The sequence below is a fragment of the Stegostoma tigrinum genome, chromosome 13 (assembly GCF_030684315.1).
Source record: "Stegostoma tigrinum isolate sSteTig4 chromosome 13, sSteTig4.hap1, whole genome shotgun sequence".
Lineage (NCBI taxonomy): Eukaryota > Metazoa > Chordata > Chondrichthyes > Orectolobiformes > Stegostomatidae > Stegostoma > Stegostoma tigrinum.
In genome coordinates this window covers 73,170,224-73,195,106 of record NC_081366.1, presented here as the reverse complement: position 1 = coordinate 73,195,106, position 24,883 = coordinate 73,170,224, and the positions used below count along the sequence as shown (strand labels likewise).

The 24,883-nt window shown below is 41.8% G+C and overlaps 1 long non-coding RNA gene across 1 annotated transcript in view; it reads left to right on the top strand.

The window, feature by feature from the left end:
- LOC132210479 (uncharacterized) overlaps positions 1-22,302 on the top strand; it is a 32,285-nt gene extending 9,983 nt beyond the window's left edge. The window contains exons 2-3 of the long non-coding RNA XR_009446625.1: positions 21,176-21,273; positions 22,131-22,302. This is a non-coding gene — a long non-coding RNA (uncharacterized LOC132210479). The remainder of the gene's footprint in view (positions 1-21,175; positions 21,274-22,130) is intronic.
- Positions 22,303-24,883: the final 2,581 nt, after the last annotated feature.

The following is a 24,883-nucleotide window of genomic DNA, read 5'->3' as shown; positions in this document are numbered from 1 at the left end:
CAACCTTAAATTACAATAGAAAAGTAGACATCAATTTAAATTGTGTCCCAAACATCTTGATTCCTTTTGCCCAGAAATGTCCTCTTGGCAGCTAACATGTTCACCCAGGACCACAAAATGCCAGAGTAGAAGTCGGCCATTTAGCCCGTCCTGGCTGCCCTGCCATTCCATAAGATCATTGCTGATCTTTTAACCCTTGATTTTATTTATTGTTGTCATATGTACTGAGATACAGTGAAAAGTATTGTTTTGTATGCTAACCAGACAAACCATGCCTTCCAGAAGTATATCAGGGTATTAGAACAGAATGCAGAATATCGTGTTACAGCTACAGAGAAGATACTGCAAAATATCAAATCTAATGTAATAGAATCCCTGCATTGTGGAAGCAGGCCATTCAGACCATTGACTCCCCACGGGTCTGCCAAGGAGCATCCAGCCCAGACCCCTACCCTGTCCCTGTAACCCTGCTTTTCCCATGGCTAACTTGCTTAGCCTGCACATCCCTGGGACTATGGGCAATTTAACACAGCCAATCCATCCAACCAGCACATCTTTGGACTGTGGGAGGAAACCAGATCACCTGGACAAAATCCAAACAGATACAGGGAGAACATACAAATTCTACACAGAAGGTCACCCAAGGGTGCAATTGAACCCGGGTTCCTGGCACTGTGAGGCAGCAGTGTTCACCACTGATTCACCATGCTGTCCAGGAGAGGTTTTTTCAGAAGTCTGGCAACAGTAGGGAAGAAGCTGTTCTTAAATCCAATGATGCGTGTTGTCAAACTTTTGTATCTTCTGCCTAATGGAAAAGAGTATAACCAGGGTGAGAGAGATCTTGGATAACAAAGTGTGGAGCTGGATGAACACAGCAGGCCAAGCAACATCTCGGGAGCACAAAAGCTGACGTTTCTGGCCTAGACCCTTCATCAGAGAGGGGGATGGGGAGAGGGAACTGGAATAAATAGGGAGAGAGGGGGAGGTGGACTGAAGATGGAGAGGAAAACAAGAAGGAAAAATTCCATCCCCACGACTCCCTTGTCCGTTCCACACTCCCCTCCGACACCACCACACCCGGCACCTTCCCCTGCAACCGCAGGAAGTGCTACATTTGCCCCCACACCACCTCCTTCACCCCCCATCCCAGGCCCTAAGATGACTTTCCATATCAAGCAGATGTTCACCTGCACCTCTGCCAATGTGGTATATTGTATCCATTGTACCCGGTGTGGCTTCCTCTACATTGGGGAAACCAAGTGGAGGCTTGGGGACTGCTTTGCAGAACATCTCTGCTCAGTTCGCAACAAACAACTGCACCTCCCAGTCGTGAACCATTTCAACTCGCCCTCCCATTCCTCAGACAACATGTCCATCATGGGCCGCCTGCAGTGCCACAATGATGCCACCCGCAGGTTGCAGGAACAGCAACTCATATTCCGCTTGGGAATCCTGCAGCCCAATGGTATCAATGACGACTTCACAAGCTTCAAAATCTCCCCTCCCACTACTGCATCCCAAAACCAGCCCAGCTCATCCCCTCCCCCCACTGCATGCCAAAACCAGCCCAGCCTGTCTCTGCTTCCCTAACCTGTTCTTCCTCTCAACCATCCCTTCCTCCCACCTCAAGCCGCATCTCCATTTCCTACCTACCACCTCATCCCGCCTCCTTGACCTGTCCATCTTCCCTGGACTGACCTATCCCCTCCCCACCTATACTCTCCTCTCCACCTATCGTGTTTTCTCTCCATCTTCGGTTCGCCTCCCCCTCTCTCCCTATTTATTCCAGTTCCCTCTCCCCATCCCCCTCTCTGATGAAGGGTCTAGGCCCGAAACGTCAGCTTTTGTGCTCCTGAGATGCTGCTTGGCCTGCTGTGTTCATCCAGCTCCACACTTTGTATTCTTGGATTCTCCAGCATCTGCAGTTCCCATTATCACTGAGAGGGATCTTTGATCATGTTGGCAGCAGGAAGTGTAGACAAAGTCAATCGGAGAAAGGTTGGCGATGTACTGGGCTGTTTCAACAACTGTCTTTAATTTATTACAATCTTGAGTAGAGCAGTTTGCGTAGTAAGCTGCGATCCTATCCAGATGCGATCCTTTCTATGGTGCACCTATAAAAATTGTTAAGAGTCTTCGTGGACATGCTGAATTTCCTTTGCTTTCTGAGGAATTAGAAGTGTTGGTGTATGCTTTCTTGACTATGGTGTGGACATGGATGGGCCAGGGTAGATTGTTGATGATATTTACTCCTGGGAACTTAAAGCTTTAGATCACCTCAGCACCATTGATGCAGACAGGGGCATGTCCTCCATTCTGTCTCCTGAAGCCAATGACAAGCTCCTTCATTTTGCTAACATTGGGGAAAGGTTGCTGTCACACCATGCCACAAAACTGTCCATTTCCTTCTTGTTCTCGGCCTTGCCATTATTTGAGTTCCAATGCACTACAACAGCAAATTTGTAAATCGTATTGGAGCTGAATTTGGCCACACAGCGGTGAGTCTATCAGGAGTATAGTAAGGGACTGAGTACTCAGCCTTACAGGGCACTGGTGTTGAGGATTACTGGGGAGGAGGTGATGTCACCTATTCTTACTGATTGCAGTCCACAAGTCAGGAAGCCAAGGATGCAGTAGTAGAGCATGGTCCTAGGTCTTGGAGGTTGGAAGGATAATGTTGAAGATGGAGCTAAATTCAATCAAAAGGAGTCTCATGTTAGTGTCCTTGTCATCTAAATGTTCCAGGGATGAGTGTAAGGTCAGGGAGATGGCATCTGCTGGGGCCCTATAGTGACTGTAGGTTCATTTTAGCGGATTGAGGCAGGCTAGGAGGCTGGAGTTGATGTGTGCTTTACTAACCTCTCAAAGCACTGCATACTGATGGATGTCAGAGCCACTGGGCAGTAATCATTAAGGCACATTGCCTGGTTTTTCTGTGGCGTTGGAATGATATTTGTCTTCTTGAATCAAGTGGGGGCTTCACATCATAATAATGAGAGCTAAAGATATCTGCAAATACTCCCGCCAGAGAGTCTGCGAAGGATCTGAGTGCACAGCCAGGGACTCCATCCAGGACGGTGCCTTGCATCTTCCCTAGAACTTTTGACACCCTTAATAATGACAAATCTGTCTATCTCAACCTTTAATATTCCTCAATAGCCCAGCCTTGCTGGCTCTCTGCTGTAAATAATTCCAGATTCACGATTTTAAATATTATTGCCACACCTTATTGTGTGATTCTGTCCTCTGATCCTAAACTCTCTCATACAGGGGGAAACAAACTTTCTATATCTACACTGTCAAGTCCCCTAAAAGTTGTGTATGTTGCAACAAAGTCATCTCTCACTGGGAGGAGAAATGTTCAGTACTCATGTAACAGTTACATTCTCCTATCTCCGTACAATGTGATTGATGACTTATTCCAGAATACGCACACGTCAAAGTACTCCTTGTCTGAAACTCCTGTGTCCCACGGTAGGGCAGAGCATGTGAGACAGTCTTTCATACATGTGATAAATGCTGTCTGTTCACATTGTAAAGGAGTTTTACTGTCTCTTCTGCACCCCACACAGGCTCACTATAAGCGTGACCAATAGACACAGCCACAGGAGCCACTCCCCTTGACAAGACCAATGCAACAGCTCAAGAAGTTGGGTTTGGCTAGTTTTGCCCATTTCAGGGTGCGATAGGCCATGCACACATTATCTTCAGAAGACCATAGGTAATTGGCTTCCCGTTGTAACCACAGATAACAAGGTGTTGAGCTGGACGAACACAGTGGGCCAGGCAGCATCAGAAGAGTGGGAAAGCTGATGTTTTGGGTCAGAAGAAGGATCCAGACCTGAAACGTCAGCTTCCCTGCTCCTCTGATGCTGCTTGGCCTGCTCTACACCTTGTTATCTCAGATTCTCCAGCATCTGCAGATCCTACTATCTCCATTGTAACCAAGCCTGCTGTCCCCATGATATAACTTCCTGACTAAGGGGAGTGCAGATACAATGCAACTCATTCTTCAAAGGGGGCCATGGCATAACGTGGTTCCTCTGCTTGGAGCCACCTCGGAGGGAGGCCTGGCAATCCAACCCCTCCCTGGTTGGGGTGTGCCACAAAATTGCGGCATGCTTTTGCTATAGAAAAGATATGATGGCGGTTGTCAGGCTGGGAGAGAGGAGGCAGTTTTGTGAGGAGGAAAATGAATGGAAGAAAACTCACGTTGTGTATCATGGTGTGCAGCAACATTAGGCATAACAAGCCAGACAGGACTTAATTGATACCCAGATTCAGTAGCGGGTGCAGAGATCACTCATTTGACAAACAAATTATTGATGTTTGACATGCCAACTGTTCAGGGTCTGTTTATGTGATATCTGCTTGCCTCAAAAATAAATTGTTTATTCCCTGGCAATCATGATACCACACTGAACACTGATAAGATGCTCAGCTAGTGTATTTTTTTTTCTTTATTCTTTCATGGGATGAGGACATCGCTGACCATGCAGCATTTATTGCCCATCCCTAATTGCCCAGAGGGCAGATAAAAGTCAAACACATTGCTGTGGGTCTGGAGTCACACGTAGGCCAGACCAGGTAAGAATGGCAGTTTCCTTCCCTAAAGGACATTAATGGACCAGATGGGTTTTACCAACAATCAACAATGGATTCACGGTCATCATTAAGCTCTTGATCTCAGATGATTCCACCATCTGCAGTGGCAAATTTGAGCCTGGATCCCCAGAATGTTGTCTGGGTCACTGGTTTGACAGTTCAGCAATAATACTACCAGGCCATCACTTCCCCAGTAACATTGAGGAATGAATACCAATGATTTAGAAAGATTGTAAGAGAGAACACTAAAACTGTGAATGCTGGTAATCTGAACCAAAAACAGAAAGTGCTGCAGTAACACAGCAAGTCTAGTCGTATCTGTAGTGATGGAACACTTGTTAACTTTTTGATTCTAGTGACCGTTCATCAGAGCTGAAGATAGCTGGGAAAGGGTGGTATTTATACTGATGACAGGGTAGTTGGGGGTGTGAATAAAGTATGTGGAGCTAGGGCTCAGAGACAGAGAGAGAAAATAAATCTCCCTTCCATTTTTTTTTCCCGTATCAGCATAAATACCAAGCTTTCTCAACCGTCTTCAGTTCGAGCAGAGAGTCAACTGTTTTGCTTTCTCTCTACAGAGGCTGCCAATCCTGGTGAGTTTCCCCAGCACTCTGTTCCTGTAAGAGGGTATGTGTTTAACGCTGTGTAACCTGGTGCTTGTAGTATGAATGTGCAGTTGAACGTGTAAGGAATTGTCCAGCCATACCACTTCTGTGCCATTAGAAGCGTTGGTTTGTCGGCCAGGTGCGTTGTTCGCGTTCCTTGCTAGTACCAGCTTCAGAAATACTGCTATATCCTGTCAACAGCAAGCATATTCAAATGGCTGTAATGAGTGAAAAAATGGACCAGCTTTGGACACGAGTGACACTGTAGTTAATGAGGCGAGTTTGGTGAATTGCATGCAAAATCCTGCTAGACTTTTCAGAAAGAAACCTTCCACGAACTGTGATGAAAATGACACTTTGGGCCGAATCCTACTAACTTTTAGCAACGCGTATTTTTTTTTGTCTGATCAGGATCAGAAATAAAGTTTTCATTCTTGACAGGAAAAAAAACTTGGCTAATCTTTTATGTTTAGGTTTTGGATTAGTTCATTCAAGAGATGTGAACATCACTGAATACACAAACATTTATTGCCCATCAGGAATTGAACTTGAGAAAGTGGTGGCGAGGTCTCTCCTTGAGCTGTTGCCAGTCATTCAAATGTAACATTAGTGTGGTTAATGCTGCTATTCTACAAGCTGAAATAATCAATCAACACATTGTCTGTAGCCTGCAGTGAGCCAGTCTGTATAAACTGTGGAATAGTTTATATTTGTTGACACTTCTTAAGAAAAGAACTACACATTTCCTGATGAAGGGTCTAGGCCCGAAACGTCAGCTTTTGTGCTCCTGAGATGCTGCTGGGCCTGTTGTGTTCATCCAGCCTCACATTTTATTATCTTGGATTCTCCGGCATCTGCAGTTCCTATTATCACTTCTACATTTCCATTTAGATTTTTTTCTACTTTGGCATCTTATCAATTGAATTGAAAGAGTAGTGCAGCATTAATTTTATACGAATCTATGGGAATTGGGCAGGGAGTTTGCTTTTTAAAACAAAACCCATCACCAGAGGCAGAAATACTCAAGCTATGTATACCCAAGTGCGTGATTAAAATCCCTAAAGTGCATTGAATAAAGAAACACAAATTAATCAGCAAATGACTGAATAGTTTCGTGTTTTTTTTCAAACCTTACAGTGAAGGTACTTAATAAATCAGTCAGTACAACATGGTTTCAACAACTTTAATAAGTATGTTTTAATCATTCTGGGGGCGTGAGGATTGATGGGAGTGGGCTGAACATATTTCTGAGAATTATTTAATCTCCTCAGACTCTCAAACCTAGAGTTGGGCACTCAATTTAAACTCTTTAGCTTATTACTATTTTAAGCGCTGTGATATTTTCAAAAATATACAACTGACTTTCAACTGGAGGGATGTCATTTAGTCAGTCTTGAAGAATATCAGATCACAGATGCTGCCATACTTGCTGAGTTTCTCCAGCAATTTCCATATTTGTTTCAGATCTCTGGCATCTGCAGTTCTTTGTTTTATTGAAAAATATCTGAGGTGTTCAAAATGATTCTTGTCAAGCCCTAACAGTTCAAAGATCCCAGCTGTTCTTTTTTCCATTTCAGATAGAACATCCTCTATCCACATTGGTGTGTTACCACTACCTCATGTTACCCCTCAAAATTATGTGTTCAATCACAATTTGCTCAATTGTTTAGGTGTTTGATTTGATGTGATTTATTATAATTGCATGAACCAAAGTACAGTGAAAAGTTTTGCTTTGCAAGCAGTACAGGCAGATCATAGCAACCAAGGGCATACAGATGATAGGGTGCTTAGACAGAGCGAGGCGCGCATGATTATGGCTGCACAGGCGGTGTGCAAGGCAAGATCAACATCAGATTTGAAGTTAGAAAGATCCATTCAGCAGTCTAATCCCAGCAGGCAAGAAGCTGTTCTGGAACCTGTTGGTATGTCTGTTCAGTCTTTTCTATCTTCTGCCTGATAGAGGTTGAAATAGAGTATTACTGGGTGGTAGGCATCTTTAATGCTGTTGGCAGACTTTCCACAGCAACGAGAAGTGTAAATAGAGCCCATGGATGGGAGGTTGGCTTCTGTGATGATCTAGGCTATGCACACAGCCTTCTGTAGTTTCTTACGGTCCTGGGCAGAGCAGTTGCTGTACTAGGCTGTTATGCACCCAGATAGAATGCTTTCTATGGTGCATCTATAAAAGTTGGTGAGGGTCCTTTATGGGCATGTTGAATTTCCCAAACTGCCTGGGGAAGAACAGGCGCTGTTTTGCCTTCTTGACTGTTGCATTTATGTGGAAAGACCAGGACAGATTGTTGGGTTATCGTCGCTCCTATCAACTTGAGGCTGTCTACCCTCTCTAGCTCAGCTCCATTGATGTAGATAGGAGCTTGTCGTCCTTTCATCCTTAAGTCAATGATCAGTTCTTTTGTTTTGCTGACATTGCAAGAGAGATTGTTATCATTGCACCAAGACAACAAGCATTCTATCTCCTTCCTGTATTCTGACTCATCATTGTTGTCATTTGCAATCCTGCCATTGACGATCAAACATGAAGGAGAACCACTTGAACAAGAAATTGAATTCTCCCACGGGAGACAAACCACTGCAAAGAATCAATACTGAAAGAGGAGGAATCTGTACGACTATGGAATTAGTGGCTTGTGTTTGAGCTAGAGTGTTATCATCTTTTCTAAATATTTTTAATCGACCAGCACTGACATTCTGCAGCAAGCAAGTCTTCTGGCTCGAAGGTAGGGATTAGATTTAGATTTTATTGTGATGTGTACTTAAGTACAGGAGTAAAGGAGTATAGTGAAAAGTGGATAATGTCACCAAACATGGCACCATCTTGGATTCAAAGGTACCCAGCTGCAAAAATCTCAGGTACGGAGTGGTGAAAGAAACAAAGTTTTTAAAAAATTAGCATTATCTTCATAGACTAAGTAGAAACATAGAGAAATAAGGCAATAGTTAATGTTAAAGTCCATCTTAATATACACTAGCAAATTAAAGGAATAAAGTTAAAAGCTTAATAGTGACCCCACCACTGCACAACAACAATATCAGTGAGACAACAGCCTAGGGGCATTATCACAAAATTATTAAACAAGAAACTCAGCCAACATTCTGCGGTAAAACGGTAAATAGTTGAATGAACACAGCAGGCCAAGCTTCTTCAGAAAAGGGCCCCGACCCGAAACGTCAAGCTTTCCTGCTCCTCTGATCCAGCTTCACACTGTTTTATCTCAGATTCTCCAGCATCAGCAGTTCCTAATATCTCTGTAACAACATTCCGAGGACCCAAGTTCAAATCCCACCATGGAAGATGGTGGAATTTGAATTCAATAAAGAATTTGTAATTGAGAATCTAATAATCAGTGTAAAAAAAATAGTTGACTGTCATGGAAAAAAGCCATCTGCTTCCCTGATAATGTTTAGGGAAGGAAATCTGCCATCCTTACCTGGTCTGGCCGACACGTGACTCTAGCCCCACAGCAATGTAGTTGACTCTTAAATGCTCTCTGGGCAATTAGACGTGGGCAATAAATTCTGGCCTAGCCAGAGGCATCCTATATATGAAAAGCATCCTTTCAACACTTTTAAAATAAAAATTGGGCTAAAGAGAACCTGATGGAGCACCGGAACAAAAGTACAAACTGACAATTAACAGAAACCTACAGAAGGGAACGGAAATATATCAAATCAAAATGACATTATCTGTGATGATGACATATCCCAGGCTAGGAGCCCAGTTTTTAACCTACTGGTGATAGTTGGTTCTTCTGTCTCATTATATGTAAACTGCAGGTTCACCAATTCATTAAACATCTCTGCCACTTTTCTGACTGAAGGGATTGTGAGAAACTGTTCCAAGATTGTTCCTTTCAATGAGCTTGAGTGTTCACAGTCCAGATGGTTAATGTTTATTTAGATCTGTAGGTATCGGATTACTTACCCACTCAGGAAGAGGAACAAATGGAAGATGAGAAGGTCAGAGTCCCTTTCTGTTGAAAAATGTTTAATCATCTTTTACAATGTGTTTACGTTAGAGGAATTAGATCAGATAATTTTGCTGAAGAAAATTCTAGATAGGAATCACAAGTTCTGGACAGCCATGAGAAGTCGACTGAACAAAATAAAATCAAAAAGATAACTCATTTGCTTGCTCATAATGATTATATATTTTGGATGATTTGGCTATTCCTTGAAAAAAAATTAAGGTCTCCAGCTAATATTACAATGATTAATATCAATTCTACTCTCAGCAAGATAATGAGGGGGCAACTGAATGAGTTTCAGTGTCTGAGATAACAAGAAGTGGAGCTGGACGAACACAGCAGGCCAAGCAGCAACTTAAGAGAAGGAAAGCTGACGTTTTGGGCCTAGATAGTTTCACAATTTATTTGGACTGATCTTACAAGGCTAGATAGTGTTAAGGCTCATGTTAGATCCATTCACTTTTGCATGTTATGCAGGAAGCTTTCAGATTCTTCAGGGTGAGGTGTCAGCTACACGTCTCCCTGTATTGTAATGACCAATCATTTTGACCATTCTGCCCACACCAGGTCTTCCTTTTAAGCGACGATTTTAATATTGTTACCTCCTAGACTTTCCATTCCATTGTAAGACCTTCCTAAGCATGTTGTTATATTCAGATGAGTCAAGGAGTTCCCTTTTGAAATCACATCTCCAGAGAAACAGGTACAGAAGGCTTTGGCATGACTAAACAATTTGCGCTATTGAATCTGGCTATTATTGAAAAGTGATTAACTGCTGAGCAAGAGAAGTATTACAATTCACGTTTGATGATATGAGAAACGACCTACCTCTATTGTGATAGGAATAGAGGAGATGCCGAAGGCCAGGCAGCTCTTCCAGCCTGCATATCATGGCTAGTCTGTACCTTAGTTCCATTTGTGTGCCTTAGCGCCATAGTTCTTGGTACACGGACCCAATAAGAAAGATAATTGAAGTCCTTACTATATGCTTTAACAGGACAAAACTAGTCATGGAGTATGTGAGATAACAAATTGTCGAGCTGGATGAACACAGCAGGCCAAGCAGCATCTTAGGAGCACAAAAGCTGATGAAGGGTCTAGGCCCGAAACGTCAACTTTTTTGCTCCTAGGATAGAACATAGAATATAGAACATTACAGCACAGTACAGGCCCTTCGGCCCTCGATGTTGTGCCGACCTGTCATACCGATCTTAAGCCCATCTAACCTACACTCTTCCATATACGTCCATATGCTTGTCCAATGAGGACTTAAATGTACCTAAAGTTGGCGAATCTATTACCGTTGCAGGCAAAGCATTCCATTCCCTTACTACTCTCTGAGTAAAGAAACTACCTCTGATACCTGTCCTATATCTTTCACCCCTCAATTTAAAGCTATGCCCCCTCGTGCTCGCCGTCACCATCCTAGGAAAAAGGCTCTCCCTATCCACCCTATCTAACCCTCTGATTATTTTATATGTTTCAATTAAGTCACCTCTCAACCTTCTTCTCTCTAATGAAAACAGCCTCAAGTCCCTCAGCCTTTCCTCGTAAGACCTTCCCTCCATACCAGGCAACATCCTAGTAAATCTCCTCTGCAACCTTTCCAAAGCTTCCACATCCTTCTTATAATGCGGTGACCAGAACTGTACGCAATACTCCAAGTGCGGCCGCACCAGAGTTTTGTACAGCTTCACCATAACCTCTTGGTTCTGGAACTCGATCCCTCTATTAATAAAAGCTAAAACACTGTATGCCTTCTTGCCACCCAGATTGACAGGGCTGTTAACTTTCAAGGATCTGTGTACATGGACACCGAGATCTCTCTGCTCATCTACACTGCTAAGAATCTTGCCATTAGCCCTGTACTTTGCCTTCCGGTTACTCTTACCAAAGTGCATCACCTCACACTTGTCTGCATTAAACTCCATTTGCCACCTGCTGCTGTGTTCATCCAGCTCTACACTTTGTTATCTCGGATTCTCCAGCATCTGCAGCTCCCGTTACCTCCCACGGAGTATGTGACTTTATAAGGTATTTTTATGGGTTAAATATACCTCTCTGCAGAGAGAGTAGGTATGTTACTTGTGTTGTGAGTTAGAAACATGTATTTGGTACAACATCCTCATTAGCTTGTAATTTCCCTGGCCTCATCTGTGTAAGCAGTGTATTATTTGTTTGCCTGACGTTGAAGAGGTGTGGGAGCCACTCCACCAACTGTATACTGAAGTAGTTGAAGGTGACTTGAGCTCTCGGCCTGCACACAAAGTGGGTGGCCTCCTTGAACCTGGCCTTTGCAAAGATTTTGACAAATGTAGCATGCCATAGTTTGTGGTAGGCTCACAAATGTTGAATGATTCTGGATTTTGGAGATGCTATACTTTAATCATTGGAACAGCTGGCTGGGAAACTGAGAGGGGAAAAAAAAACCTGCATACACATAAAAGCTGGAAAGTGCAAGCCTTTCCACTAGATGATTCATGACTTTAGCTAAATAAATGTGAGAAACATCCTTTCTTTTCCTGTACTTGTTTAGAATATGTTGCATAATCTCTTTTGACAGTCAATTCAGACTTCTGGTACAATTTGTTTTCTGTGGATAAACAGCCTGATTTCACAATATTCTTGACTATTTTTAACTGTTGCACTTTGAAATGCAATTCAGATATGAAAAGGGACATGAATAACAATAAATACAAAAATATAAACATGACAATGTATCTAGAATCATTTATCAGATGGATTGGAGAGGTAGGCAGATTGGAATTAGACCTGATAAATGTGAGGTGGAAGAAGGAACAAACAAGAGTGCTCAATGAATGGCAGGACACTAGGAAGTTCTGAAGAACAGAGGGATTTTGGATTGCTTGCCACAGATCCCTGAAGGTTGCAGGACAGTTTAACAGGCTGATTAAGAAAACACATGGGATGCTTGCCTTTATCAGTCATGGCATAGATTATAAGAACATAGAGGTTATCTTGAAGCTTTGATGAGGCCCCAGCTGGAGTACTGTGTATGGTCCCAATCATTGCACAATAGGAAGGATGTGATGGCACTGGAGGGAGTACAAGAAAGAAAAATGTAAATCCTTACTTTATGCTTTAACAGGGTAAAACTAGTCATGGAGTATGTGATTTTATTAGTATCTTTGCAGGATAAATATATCTCCTTGCAGAGAGAGGAGGTATGTTACTTTTGTTGTGAATTAGAAACATGTATTTGGTACATTATCCTCATTAGTTTGTAATTTCCCTGGCCCCCAAGGAGGTTCCCCAGGGTGTTGCCTGGGATGTAGCATTTCAGCAATGAAGAGATGCTGGATAAGCTCGGGTTATTTTGTTTGCAGTGGAGAGTGCTAAAAGGGGACCTGATTGAGGTGTATAAGGTTATGAAGGGCATAGGCAAGATGAATGGGATAACAAGGGAGCTTTTGAGGAAAACCTTATCCACCTATAAAGTAATGTGGGGTTGGAATGCACTGTCTGAGAGTCATAACTTGAACAAAGTACTTGGAATGACACTTGAAGTGTCACAACAGTCAAAGCTACAGACCTAGTGCAAGAAAGTGGGACTAGTGTAAGTAGTCATTGGCAATGCAGACTTGATGGGCTGAAGGAACTTTTATGTACTGCACAATTCTGTCAATCCATGAATCTTAGCAGAGTAACACAATATTGCATTGTTGAGATCACATCTGGAGTAAAGTTTACTTGAGGAAGAATGTGTTGGAAGTAGGTCAAAGAATTTTCATCTGATTCATTCCAGAGATGAAAGGCTTGTCTTATGAGGGCTGTTTGAGTCTCTCAGGTCTAATACTCATTGAGTTTAGAACGATGACAGGAGATCTAATTAAATTAGATAAGATTTTTGAAAGGATTGAGAAAATAGTTGGAAATGGATGTTTCTCCACATGGACAAGAGGTCATAGTTTCAGGCTAAGGGGTAGCAGATTTAAAACAGAGATGAGAACGAATTACTTCTCTCAGAGTTATGAATGCCTGGAATACGCAAACTCAGTGAATGATGAATGCTGGGACATTAAATTAATTTGAGGAGGAGATAGGCATATATTTAATTAATAATGGTTTGATAGCTGAGGGACAGCAGGAAGAAGAGAGTCAAGGGGCTGAATTACCTTCTCCTGTTCCTAGTTCTTACATTATTGTATAAAATGGAGTCATCCAGACAAAAACAGCTCTGTCTCAGTATACAAAGTTGACTGGCTTGAATACATTGTTGTTTATACAGAGCTATTTCCAACCTGCTTCATTTGTATTATAAGGATCTCTCTGATCCTGAAGCAGTTCATCTGGTGTGCGAATTTGAATCTTTTCCAGGGCTTTCCACTGGCCCTCAAATCTGAATTGGAAACTAATCTTTCAGGCAGATAGCTGAATGTTTTCATTGTAAAAATGCTCTTTTTTTTTTGTTAGGTACAAGATTGTTACGGGATGTGCTGGTTGCAGTATTCAATAATTTTATTCAAGGTTACATTTTTCAATAAAAGAATGGTTGTCTGGATGATTTTTAAAATTTTAAGCTTCAATTGCCAACTCATTCCAGTACAGTATTAGGCATTATGTAATAGTTTTACAGTGTTGGGTTAAATGACAAGCTGACACACAAATTGATTCCCAAGGTTGGAACTAATTACTTTTGACCCTCGCCTCCCTGTGCATTGTTGGATTTGAACCAACCTCATAGAGATGGACAGGTAAAGGACTTTCGTAAGGAAATTACAGAGAAGGGGACCTTGGCAGATGAAGGCATTAGCTCCTGTGATGTGATAATAAGGGAGTGAGTGTATCAGGAGACAAAATCAGAAGAATGGAAAGGTTACGCGCAGCATTATTTAGCTTCAATCATTGCATGAGGGCACATACAACATAAGCTGGCCTTTCAAATCACACTCAAAGCCGAAGAATGAGGTAAGACATTGTGGAAATTAGAAGAGGTAATTTAATTTTTCTTTAAACTCATTGGATGTGAGCATTTTTGGCTGGGTCAGCATTTATTGTCAACACCAAATTAGTTTAAATTTGAGTGGCTTGCCAGGTCCATTTCAGAAGTCTAATTACAGTAGGGAAGAAAATGTTCTTGAAACTGTTCATACATGTATTTGAGCTTTTGTATTTTTTTGCTCGATGGAAGAGATTATAACCAGGATGGGAGCGGTCTTTGATAATGTTCGCTGCCTTTCTGAGGCAGCGAGAAGTGTAGGTGGAGTCAATAGATAGAAGGTTAGCATGTGCAATGGACTGGGCTGTGTTCACAACTCTCTGCAGGTCTTATGATCCTGGGTAGAGCAGTTGCCATACAAAGCTGAGATGCTTTCTATGAAAATCTATAAAAATTGGTAAGAGAGCTTATGGACATGTCTAATTTCCTTAAACTCTTGAGAAAGTAGAGGCGATGTTGTGTTTTTCTTGACTGTAGCATCAAGGACAGATTGTTGGTGATCATTGCTCCCAGGAACTTTGACGTTTTCAATCATCTCTAGCTCAGCACCATTGATGTAGACAGGGCTATGCCCTTCACCTTGCTTCCGGAAGTCAATGGCCAGTTCTTTCATTTTGCTGACATTGACAGAGAGATTGTTATCTTTACACCATGTCACTAATCTGGACTCATATATAGGCCAAACCATGTAAAGATGACAGTTTTCCTTCCCGAAAGGATATTGGTGAAGCTGATATTTTTCAAAGACAATGTTGCCATGAGGCCAGCTTTTAGGTGCAGATTTTTATTGCAGTCAAATTTCCTCATCTGCCATTGAGAGATTGAGACCCATGCCCCTAGCCTAGTGTTCTGGATTACTAGCCCAGTAGCTTACCAATATGACACTTCCTCCCCCAGCATCATGCACGTAATTAAATATGGGGTATTCGGATTTGAGACTGAGGTGCCTGTCTTTCTTAAATCTCCTCATTATGAATGTTTAGTCTGTCCAGTATCTGAAGTACCTCCTCTTTCTCTATGACCTTTGTTCTATACAAGACTTTTAGACTCCCTTTTATATTATCTACCAATCTCATATTCTCTTTTGTTGTAACTCAGATTTCCATTGTACTTCCCCTCTGAACCTTCTAAATTATATTGATATTGCCAGTGAGCTTCACTGGCAATGTTGACATTTATTTCTCATTCCTAATCAGCCTTGGGAAAATGCTGGTGGAGCTGTCTATTTGAAGTGCACTCATCGCTATTAGGAAGGAGTTTCCAGGATTTTGACCTTGGAAAGGAGCAGCTTTGTTCTCACTTTTATTAACAGACTTGTGTCTGTAGCATGCAATTTGAACATGCGGACAAACCCTAAGATCATGAAGCAGGATTCTTAATTTCCCTTAGAATTTGTAACAATCTGATGCCAGTGGAATAAAGGTTACATCAGGAGGTATTTACAGTTTGCACATGGAATGGAGGTTACATTAGGCTGAGGAATTCTTTGTCTGTCAGCTCCTGCTACCTACCTATGCTGCTTCTACCAGAGATCCTCCTTTTATTTTCCAGATAAGATCAATTTAATCGCTCTAGTTATCGTCCCTCAAACAACAATGCTTTCTAGTACTACTTCCGGAACAATTGCTCGAGCTGCCTTGCAGAGCACCCTCACTCACTGTTGCCACCTGAGGCTGGAGGTCCCATTACTCATTTGTCATAGCTCTTGTGTTTCTGCTTACTCTCACATCTCTTGCCAGTGAGGGAGCTCTGGTTTGTCTACTTTACTCCTCATGAGAATGTGTATTAAATGAAGTATTAGGAGCAGGAGTAGCCCCTCTAGCTTGCTCTGCAGTTCTAGATCATGGCAAATTATCAACCTCAATGCCATTTTCCTGCACCAAACTCAAACTCCTGTAATACAATTGGTATCTAGTACCATTCTTCTTTACAGGGAGTTCTTTGCTCCATTATACTTTTACTTGATAAGCTTCAATTCCAAAGTACCCAGGACAAATTCAGTTGTTCATATTTACCTGGAAGCTGACCACATGTCTGTAGGTGATGTCACCGGGGGCAAGAGCTGTGGAGGAGTTGAAGTGTTCATGGATTGATTATTAGGGAGTGCTGGAGGCGATGGTATAAAAGTAAAAGAAGTCATTGCCAGAAGCACTGTAAGTTGGAAGGAAGTCAAAATTGAACGAAGCAAGAGTTATCTGATGCAGCTGTACAATAAAAGAGACGTTGCACGCAGTCAGCCTTGTCAAAGATCACAGAGACAACGAGGGAGATGTATTGTACTATGGTCACATCATTGAAAATATCATTCATAAATTTTCATAGGTTTTTTTAGGTGAAATGGAGCTCGGTGAACATAACTTGACAGGAAAATTGAAGATAGGGTCAGATTAACCTTTGATAAGGAAGCTTGTTGAAAGTGGACTTTCAAAGGCAAAGTCAATGCTATGGAGACAGGATTATATGTAATATCAGCAAACATAATGAGAATTAACGGACTGTTTAATAAGAATTAGGGTCATTGAGTCATAGTCATGGAATCAAATAGCATGGAAACAGACCATCAGTACAACAAGGCCATGCGACCACGTTCCTAAACTAAACTAGTCCCATCTGCCTGCACCTGGCCCATATTGCTCCAAACCCTTCCTATTGATGTTCTTATCAAAATGTCTTTTCATTGTAACTGTACGAGCACCCACCACCTCTCCTGAATGTTCATTCCACACATGAACCAGTCTCTGTGTAAAAACGTTGCCACTCATATTCTTTTTAAATCTTTCTCCTCTCACCTTAAAAAAAAAATGCCCCTGTCATTTTGAAATCCCTCACCCTAGGGCAAAGACACTTGTCATTTAGCTTATCGATGCTCCTCATGATTCCAGAAACCTCAGTAAAATAACTCCCAATGTCCTACACTCGACTGAAAAAGCCCCAGTCTTTCTGGTCTATTTTTACATCTCAATCCCTCCTTTCGCACAACATCCAAATCTTTTCCGAACCCCTTCCACTTTGATAATATCCTTCCTATAACTTGGCGACCAGAACTGGACACAGCACTCTAAGAGAGGCCTCACTAATGTCCTGTACAGCCTCAACATGACATCCCATTTCCTATACTCAGTGATCTGAGCAATGAAGGCAAGCGTGCTAAATGGCTTCTTAACCACCCTGCCTACCTGTGACACAAATTTCAAATGAAAGAAGAAGGCAGATCTTGCAGACAAGATTAACTTTTGTAGTGCATATTAATAAGGGAAGAATAAGGCATGGATAGCGACAAGATGGACTCATGGTTTCAGTGGAGAGTGGAGGAATGAAGAACCAGGCTTTAAGAGCAAATGGAAGGAAGGAGCTTGATCTCAATTATTAGGAAATGCCTGAGCTTCTTGCACTTGTTGATATCAACATCATCTTTGCAAATGAGTGTTAACATTGGGAAAATTATCTATTTACCAAGGCACTAAATTCATTACAGTGGAAGAACCTGGAAATAGCCATTATTAGACAAGCTGTAAGATGGAGCAAGTGACGTTGCCCTTGGCTTGAAGATAAAATTAGTGATCGGGTAACACATTTGTCTCGATTTCCAAATATGACAAACTAACGTGCTCAGATTTATGGCACTTGAGACACAAGACAAGGCCGCAAAACTTTTTTTTCTCTCCAAAACTCTTAAAATTTCTCAAACCTAGCCATGACTTTACTCAGCTAATTTCGGAGACGAATGATCCTTACTTTCTCAATGATTGACCGAAATATTCAAAGATGGCACACAAACATTTCTGAGATGAGTTAGAGGACTCCAAAGAAACATGAATTACTTCAAAAAGCGAAGATGAAAGGATCATGTGGTGTTATCGACAACAGACTGTAGTTTGGAGTGTGGAAGGTTATTATACAAAAGCCGGTTGCTTCAGTGCACACAATGCTGACACCATCACTAATTTGGAGGTCTGCAAGACTTTGCCAATGTCATTTAGGAACACTTAGAAATAAAGCATAACTTTTCATATTTTGAACCAGTTTAATGATCTTAATGAAGCAGCAGTTCAAGTTTAACTCCATTCCTTTAATTTTGCACAATGAAGCCAGCTGGTTGACTCTAGATAACGAAAATACAAATAGGCATAATTTGTAGTTCACAGCGTGTGCATGATTTTCCTTTTTTTTTTGATGTGGATCACGCTGTACTTTACATTTTAATTGCTATTTTTCTCAGCAACCAATGAAGTGCGCAACAGAACCCTTTTATCAGGGTGTGAAAGGATTTTGCTGAGGAAGGTTGATTTATGTCTATGTACTTTACACCTACTGTCAATTAACACTAGCAGACCTCCTTGTGGTACATGTATTGGATCAAGCAATGTAAGGGTAGAGTTTTAACATGTCACCCACACTGATAGGAAGTACCATTCATGATGGCCTCCTTTCATCGTGTCCATCTTGCTTCCTTTTGCTTTTGGGTATTCTTACAATGTGATCGATTCTGTTGAATGCATGATTCTGGTTGTGAGTCATGCATTATCTCCAATATGTTGCACTTGTTTGGTCAACCAAAGGACAATTAGCAGATGCAGACGAAATGTCCTATGGGTCGAGTCTATAGACTTCTATGCTTCATAAATGGGGTGGTAAACCATGCAACTCACTGCTTTACTATTCACCAGAGTTCTTCTGGAATAACCTAAGCCCTTTCCAATCATTCTGGACAACATAAGAACCTAAAAAACACCTGGAGTAGGCCATTTTCCCTCTCAGGCCTGCCCTGCCATTCCATAGAGTGATAGCTGATTTACCCTAATTTCTCCCCTGTTGGGCAACCTCATCCCCTGTTTCTGCCTAAACTTTGTCTATTCTTTTGAATCATTTCACTCAACCTCACCCCTTCGGTCACAGGCTGGTCTGTCTAATATTGCCTCAAGCACAGGATAAGACCATCAAATGATTGAAGGAGCAGCGTCATAGAGTCAAACAACATGGAAGCAGACCCTTCGGTCCAACTGGCCCTCACCAACCACAATCCTAAACCACTAAACTAGTCCCATCAGCCTGCGCTTGGTCCAAACCTTCCCTATTCACGAACTTATCCAAATGCCTTCTAAATGTTGTAACTATATATCTGCATCCATCGCTTCCTCTGGTAGCTCATTCTATACAGAAACCACTGTCTGGGTGAAAAATGTTGACCCTCATGTCCTTTGTAAACCTTCCACCTCTCGCCTTAAAAATCCATCCTTTAGTTTTGAATTCCCCACCTTAGGAAAAAGACATTTTCCATTCACCTTATTTATGCCCCTCATCTTTTTATAAACCTCAATAAAGTCACCTCTCAATCTTCTCTGCTGCAGTGAAAAGCAGCCCCGGCCCTTCCAGTCTAATTTTTATCAGTCAAACCCTCCACTCCAGGCACCACCCCAGTGAATCTTTTCCGAACCTTCTCCAGTTTAATGATGCCCTTCCTATAGCAGTGCAACCAGAACTGGACACACTATACCAGAAGAGGTCTCACTCACCATTTCTTTCGAAACTATTTGCAACTTTTCTTTGATAGTCCTCATGAATGGGGTCTTCACTAGAAGTTTGACGATTTTGGAGGAGGTGGATTCATCTGCAACCCTCTGGTATTTTGAGCGCTGTCCCTTCCTGTCAAGGTCCTCATGACGACACACAAACCAGGCAGTGTTGTGGCCACTGATAGGCCTCCCCCGGGAATCAAGATCCTACACCTGGGGAAGTGCAGCCTTTCGAGAGCGGCTGATCAATCACATTTCGGCAGCTCATGCACTCAACAAGACCACTGAGGTGACTGAAGCTGTTGCCTGAAAAAAGAAACCCAATCTCCTCCCCCACCGATAGTTAATTTGTGAAGGTCGAAGTTTGCAGGTAATGCAGGGTAATGTTGTCGGGGTATAGGACTTGACGGGAGAAAGGGGTTCTCATGGGTTAGGAGTCAGAAGCGAAGGCTGGAGGGAGTCTCAATGGGATATGTCCCCTCCTGATTTTCAGTCCCTTGATTAGGCACTGATTGCCTTTGATCAAGGGACCCCATCCTCACCACCCCCAGCAAGTTCTCAACAGAATCACACAGTTTGACTGACTGGGCATTCCTTGTGGTGAAAAGTCCACAACTGTGTTAATCTCAATGAAGGCAGGATGAGGTCCCAAGTTTAGCTACTTCAGATCCTGAATTGGTAGTGAGGTAGAAAGGTCGATGAAACATAATCGTGGCAGGGGCGGGATTCAATGACATTATCAGTTGACCTAATTGTGTGGAGGCCCCCATCTCCAAACTCACCACAGGTGGGGGATAGAGAAGTCCACCCTGTGTGAACACCAAAGCTGCATAACCTTTGAAATGCTGATATCCTTCTCAGAAATAAGACTGCACTGCGTTTACTTCATCTCCCCACAGTGGGATTCTCATAAGCAATAATGGAATTATTTCGAGTTAGTCACGTGCATAATTTATCTGTTGAATAAATGGATCTCTTTCTGTCAGTCATGACCTTGAGTGAACCAAACCGCAGGCTATTCCTGGAAACCTGCAAGGTTCCAGACTTTGATGAAAAAGAAAACTTCACAATTGTGCTGCACAGCAGCTGAATTTAGCTGTTGGTTCCTCTGCATACTTCTGAGAGACCCCAAGAGTGAGAGTGCAATATTTGGGTCAAAGGAGGTGGTAGAGGCAAGTTAAAAATGTTGGGCATTCAAAGATAAAACAGTATGGATCTTGAGGAGCACGGCAGGTCAGGGCAGCATCAGAGGAGCAGGAAAGCTGATGTTTCAGGTCAGGATCCTTTCCCTGCTCCTCTGATGCTGCCTGGCCTTGCTGTGATCCTCCAGCTCCACTCTCTGACTCCAGCATCGGCAGCTCTTACTATCTTTGGGTATTCAAAGACATGTTAACGATTCATTAGATGTCTTGATGAGAATGTGAATGTACCAGAACAACCTGTTTCAATAGGCTGAATGACCTTTTATAATTCCTAATTATTTTTGCGATTTCCTTCCGATTCCAGCTTTGTTTCCATGAAGAAAACACAGTGACATTCGGTCAAATCTTCCCAGTCTCTGACTGATGAGAATCAATCGGGAAAATATGACGAGATTGGAAGAAGTAAGGTTTTCACTTTTGGGAATCTATCTAGTGAACAACAAGGCCTATTTCTGAAGAAGGGTCCTAACCCGAAATGTCAGCTTTCCTGCTCCTCTGATGCTGCCTGGCCTGCTATGTTCCTCCTGCTCCACACCACCTTATCTCAGACTCCAGCATCTGCAGTGCTGACTACCTCCAAGGCCTATTAGCAATGTATTTGCAAGCCATTAGTGCCTAATATTACCTCATTTATCTACAGTTTCCTATTTTCCCGTTCTGTAATTTTCATTGATAGTGGCATCCTCCCTGAACACATCATGGTTTGGTACAGCAATTGATCTGCCCAGGACTGTAAGAAACCATGGAGAATTGCGAACACAGCTCAGATCATTACACAATCCAACCTTCCATCCATTGACTCCAACTGTACTTCTTGCTGCCTTGGGAAGGTAGCCAATATAATCCAGGACCCCTCTCATCCCGGTTGTAATCTCTCTCAACCTCTGCCTTCAGGCAGAAGCTATGGAAGCTTGAACACACGTACCAACAAATTCAAGAACAGCTTCTTCTCTGCTGTTATTAGATTTCCGAATGAAATTTTAAATTTAATGTTGCTCTCGCTCTCTGTGCATCTTCTCTGCAGCTGTAACATTGTATTCCTCGCTCTGTGCTATTACCCTAAAGCATATTGTATGTTATGGTCTGCCTATGTTGCTAGCAAAACCAAAGTTTTCACTGTATTCAGGTACATGTGACAATAAGAAATTGATCAGATCATGTAAAGTAGTAAGAGATTTATGAATGTGCTCTTGTATTTGCAATGAGCTATCACACATGCCACTTATGTGCACTTATTTGCTTTGGTTCCCCTTCCGCAGTGCACACTGTAAAGGGCAGTTCCTCGTTGGCACTGTATGACCTGGTGAACAGTTGGCCTTTGAAAATTGGTGCCTGCACCCAGAACTCCCGAAGGTCCTTGCCAGGGTGACCACTTCTGCTGTGGTTCTGTTGAAGAAAGCACAAGCAAGGCACAATAGAGGTATGATGCAAACAGCAGTGTGAGAAAGCGAAAACAGAAATTGTTGGAAAAGCTCAGCAGGTCTGGCAACATCTGTAGAGAGAAATCAGAGTTAATGTTTTGAGTCAATTGACCCTTACTCAGAACTGATTAGAACTCACCAGAGCACAGAGCAAGAAACTTCTCTGAAACTTACTGAACTTGACACTTAACTGCTTTGCGGTAACATTCAGATTTATTTTTCCCGTCTTTCTGACACATGTGATAGCTTGTCACGTTACAAGTTGAAAGTTTTTAGAATATATTGGGAATGTGTCTGTCCCAATGAAAGAAAACTAAGAATTACTTTTCGCTGCTACATGGTCATGATTCCATTAGACTGGAATGAAAATAAATGGAATATCTATGTGTCTATAGAACTGTAAAAACAAAAGACCTCACCCAGGAAATTTTTTAAAAAAGTACTTCGTTCCATTCTTTCACTTTGACGACTTTGATCAAAGGTAATAAATGCAGTTTTTCAATTATTGTGGATTTTCTGATGTGAATTCCAAGCTGATGTCTAATTTCAGAAACTAATTTCTACACAAATGACCTACTAATTAATGTTTTGTATTTGCCCGATGATTTCCTAATAGGTATAATTTTGCTTAACCACTTTAGCGTGAAAATATCCTTGGCCCCTAAGATAGTCAGGCAATTTCTTTAAGAGCATTTCAACACATTTCTTCTCTTTGTCATCATACCATCCTATCTTGTAATCATTGCTTCCTTAATTACTGAATTTTTGGTTGATGATATCGTAGAAAATGGGCTTATTTCTTTGGTTTCTCAATTGATCAACAGCGACAAACTGGTATCTGGATTATTGTCTCTCGGTGGAAGACTACAAGAACGTAAGAAATTGGAGCAGGAGTAGACCATGTGGCCCCTCGAGCCTGCTCTGCCATTCAATAAGGCCATGGCTGATCTTTTCGTGGGCTCAGTTTCACTTATCCACTCATTCACCTTAATCTTTAATTCCTTTTCTGTTCAAGAATCTATTTATATTTGCCTTCACTGTCACTGGGCAGGGAGTTGCACTGATTCATAACCTTTTGCATGAAGAAGTTCCTTCTCCACTCAGTCCTAAACCTGCTCCCCCTTTATTTTGCGGCTATTCCCCATAGATTTAGTTTCGCCTGCCAGTGGATACAACCTTTCTGCTTCTGTCTTATCTATTCTTTTAATAGCTTTACGTGCTTCTATCAGATCCCTGCACCGCTACCCCGTTCTTCTTAGATGAAATGGTTCTTCTTTCCTGATTGTGATTTTAAAATGATATTTTTTCATTCTTTCACAGGACATGGGACTTGCTAGCAAAGTTTTCATTGTTGCCCATCTCTAATTACTTTTCAATTGAGTGATTTGCTAGGCCATTCCAGGGGGCAGCCAAGAGTCAAGAATTAACCACATTATTGCAGGTCTGAACTCAGACAGAGGCCAGACCGAATCAGAACTGTTGACTTCCTTCCATAAAGGACATTAATCAGCTGTCTGGATTTTTACAACAATTGATGGTAATTTCATGGCACCATTACTGAAACAAGCTTTACATTTTAGCCTTAATCATTATATTTTGAGATATATTTGGGACCTGTTCGTAAAAGAAGAGGGTGTTATATGTTCAAGATGACTAATAATAAGCTGCACAATAACTTGTGGATTATGTGAATTTTTAAAAGTCACAATATCATCAAAGGCATTGATCTGCTGTCACGATAATATAAGCTCTGTGTTAAATATTTTCTGAAGTAGAATTTGAATTTTATTCTGACATGATGGAGTTGTGGAACACCTCAAATTCCAAAATGGCCCATAGCCTCTCCTTCGGTCACTAGGTAAAATGTGGCACTGGCCTCTCTGAAGTAAAAACGACCCAGTTACTAATGTTGTGTTAATTGAGTGTGTATCAATGCTATGGGTTTAAGACATGTGCTTTGTCTTGTTTTACTTTGAAGACAGATTGAGACAGCGGTAACTAGTGATCTATTGGAAGCACTTAAAGTACACATTTTGTGAGGCTTTCTGTTTTTCTTTAAGTTGAAACAATAGAAGCAGCCTGAATGGGTAGGGCAATCTCCCCAGAGCCAGGATTTTCTGTTTTACATTTTTAATAGCAGTTGCTGGATCTTGAGGCTGAGTTCAGAAGCTGCAGTACATCTCTCCCCGCTACTCTTTCTCTCTGAGTTTCCTCTGATTTGTTTTCCTCTTGGACTGGAGAATTGCCTGTGAGACAATCTATTTTACTTAATTTGCCTTTGACAAGCGTGTGTTTATGGGATGTTACTATATTGGAACATTTTCTGTTTAGTAGTTAAAAAATCTAGTATTCTGTTAAATTTCTAATAGAGTTGTCAAGCTGATTTGATTTGTTGTTTTTTAATTATGGTACATGAATAAAGTGTTTTGCTTTAAGCCTAGTAGTTTGGTTTGGTCCACGACAAGTGTGAACATGTGCACATTATAGTTGAACAGTTAATAGTAATTAAGTAACAGTTAGGATGTACATACAAGAATCAATTCCTTCCTCCCCACCACCACACTTGTCCTCACCCTCTCTTTTTCCTTCCC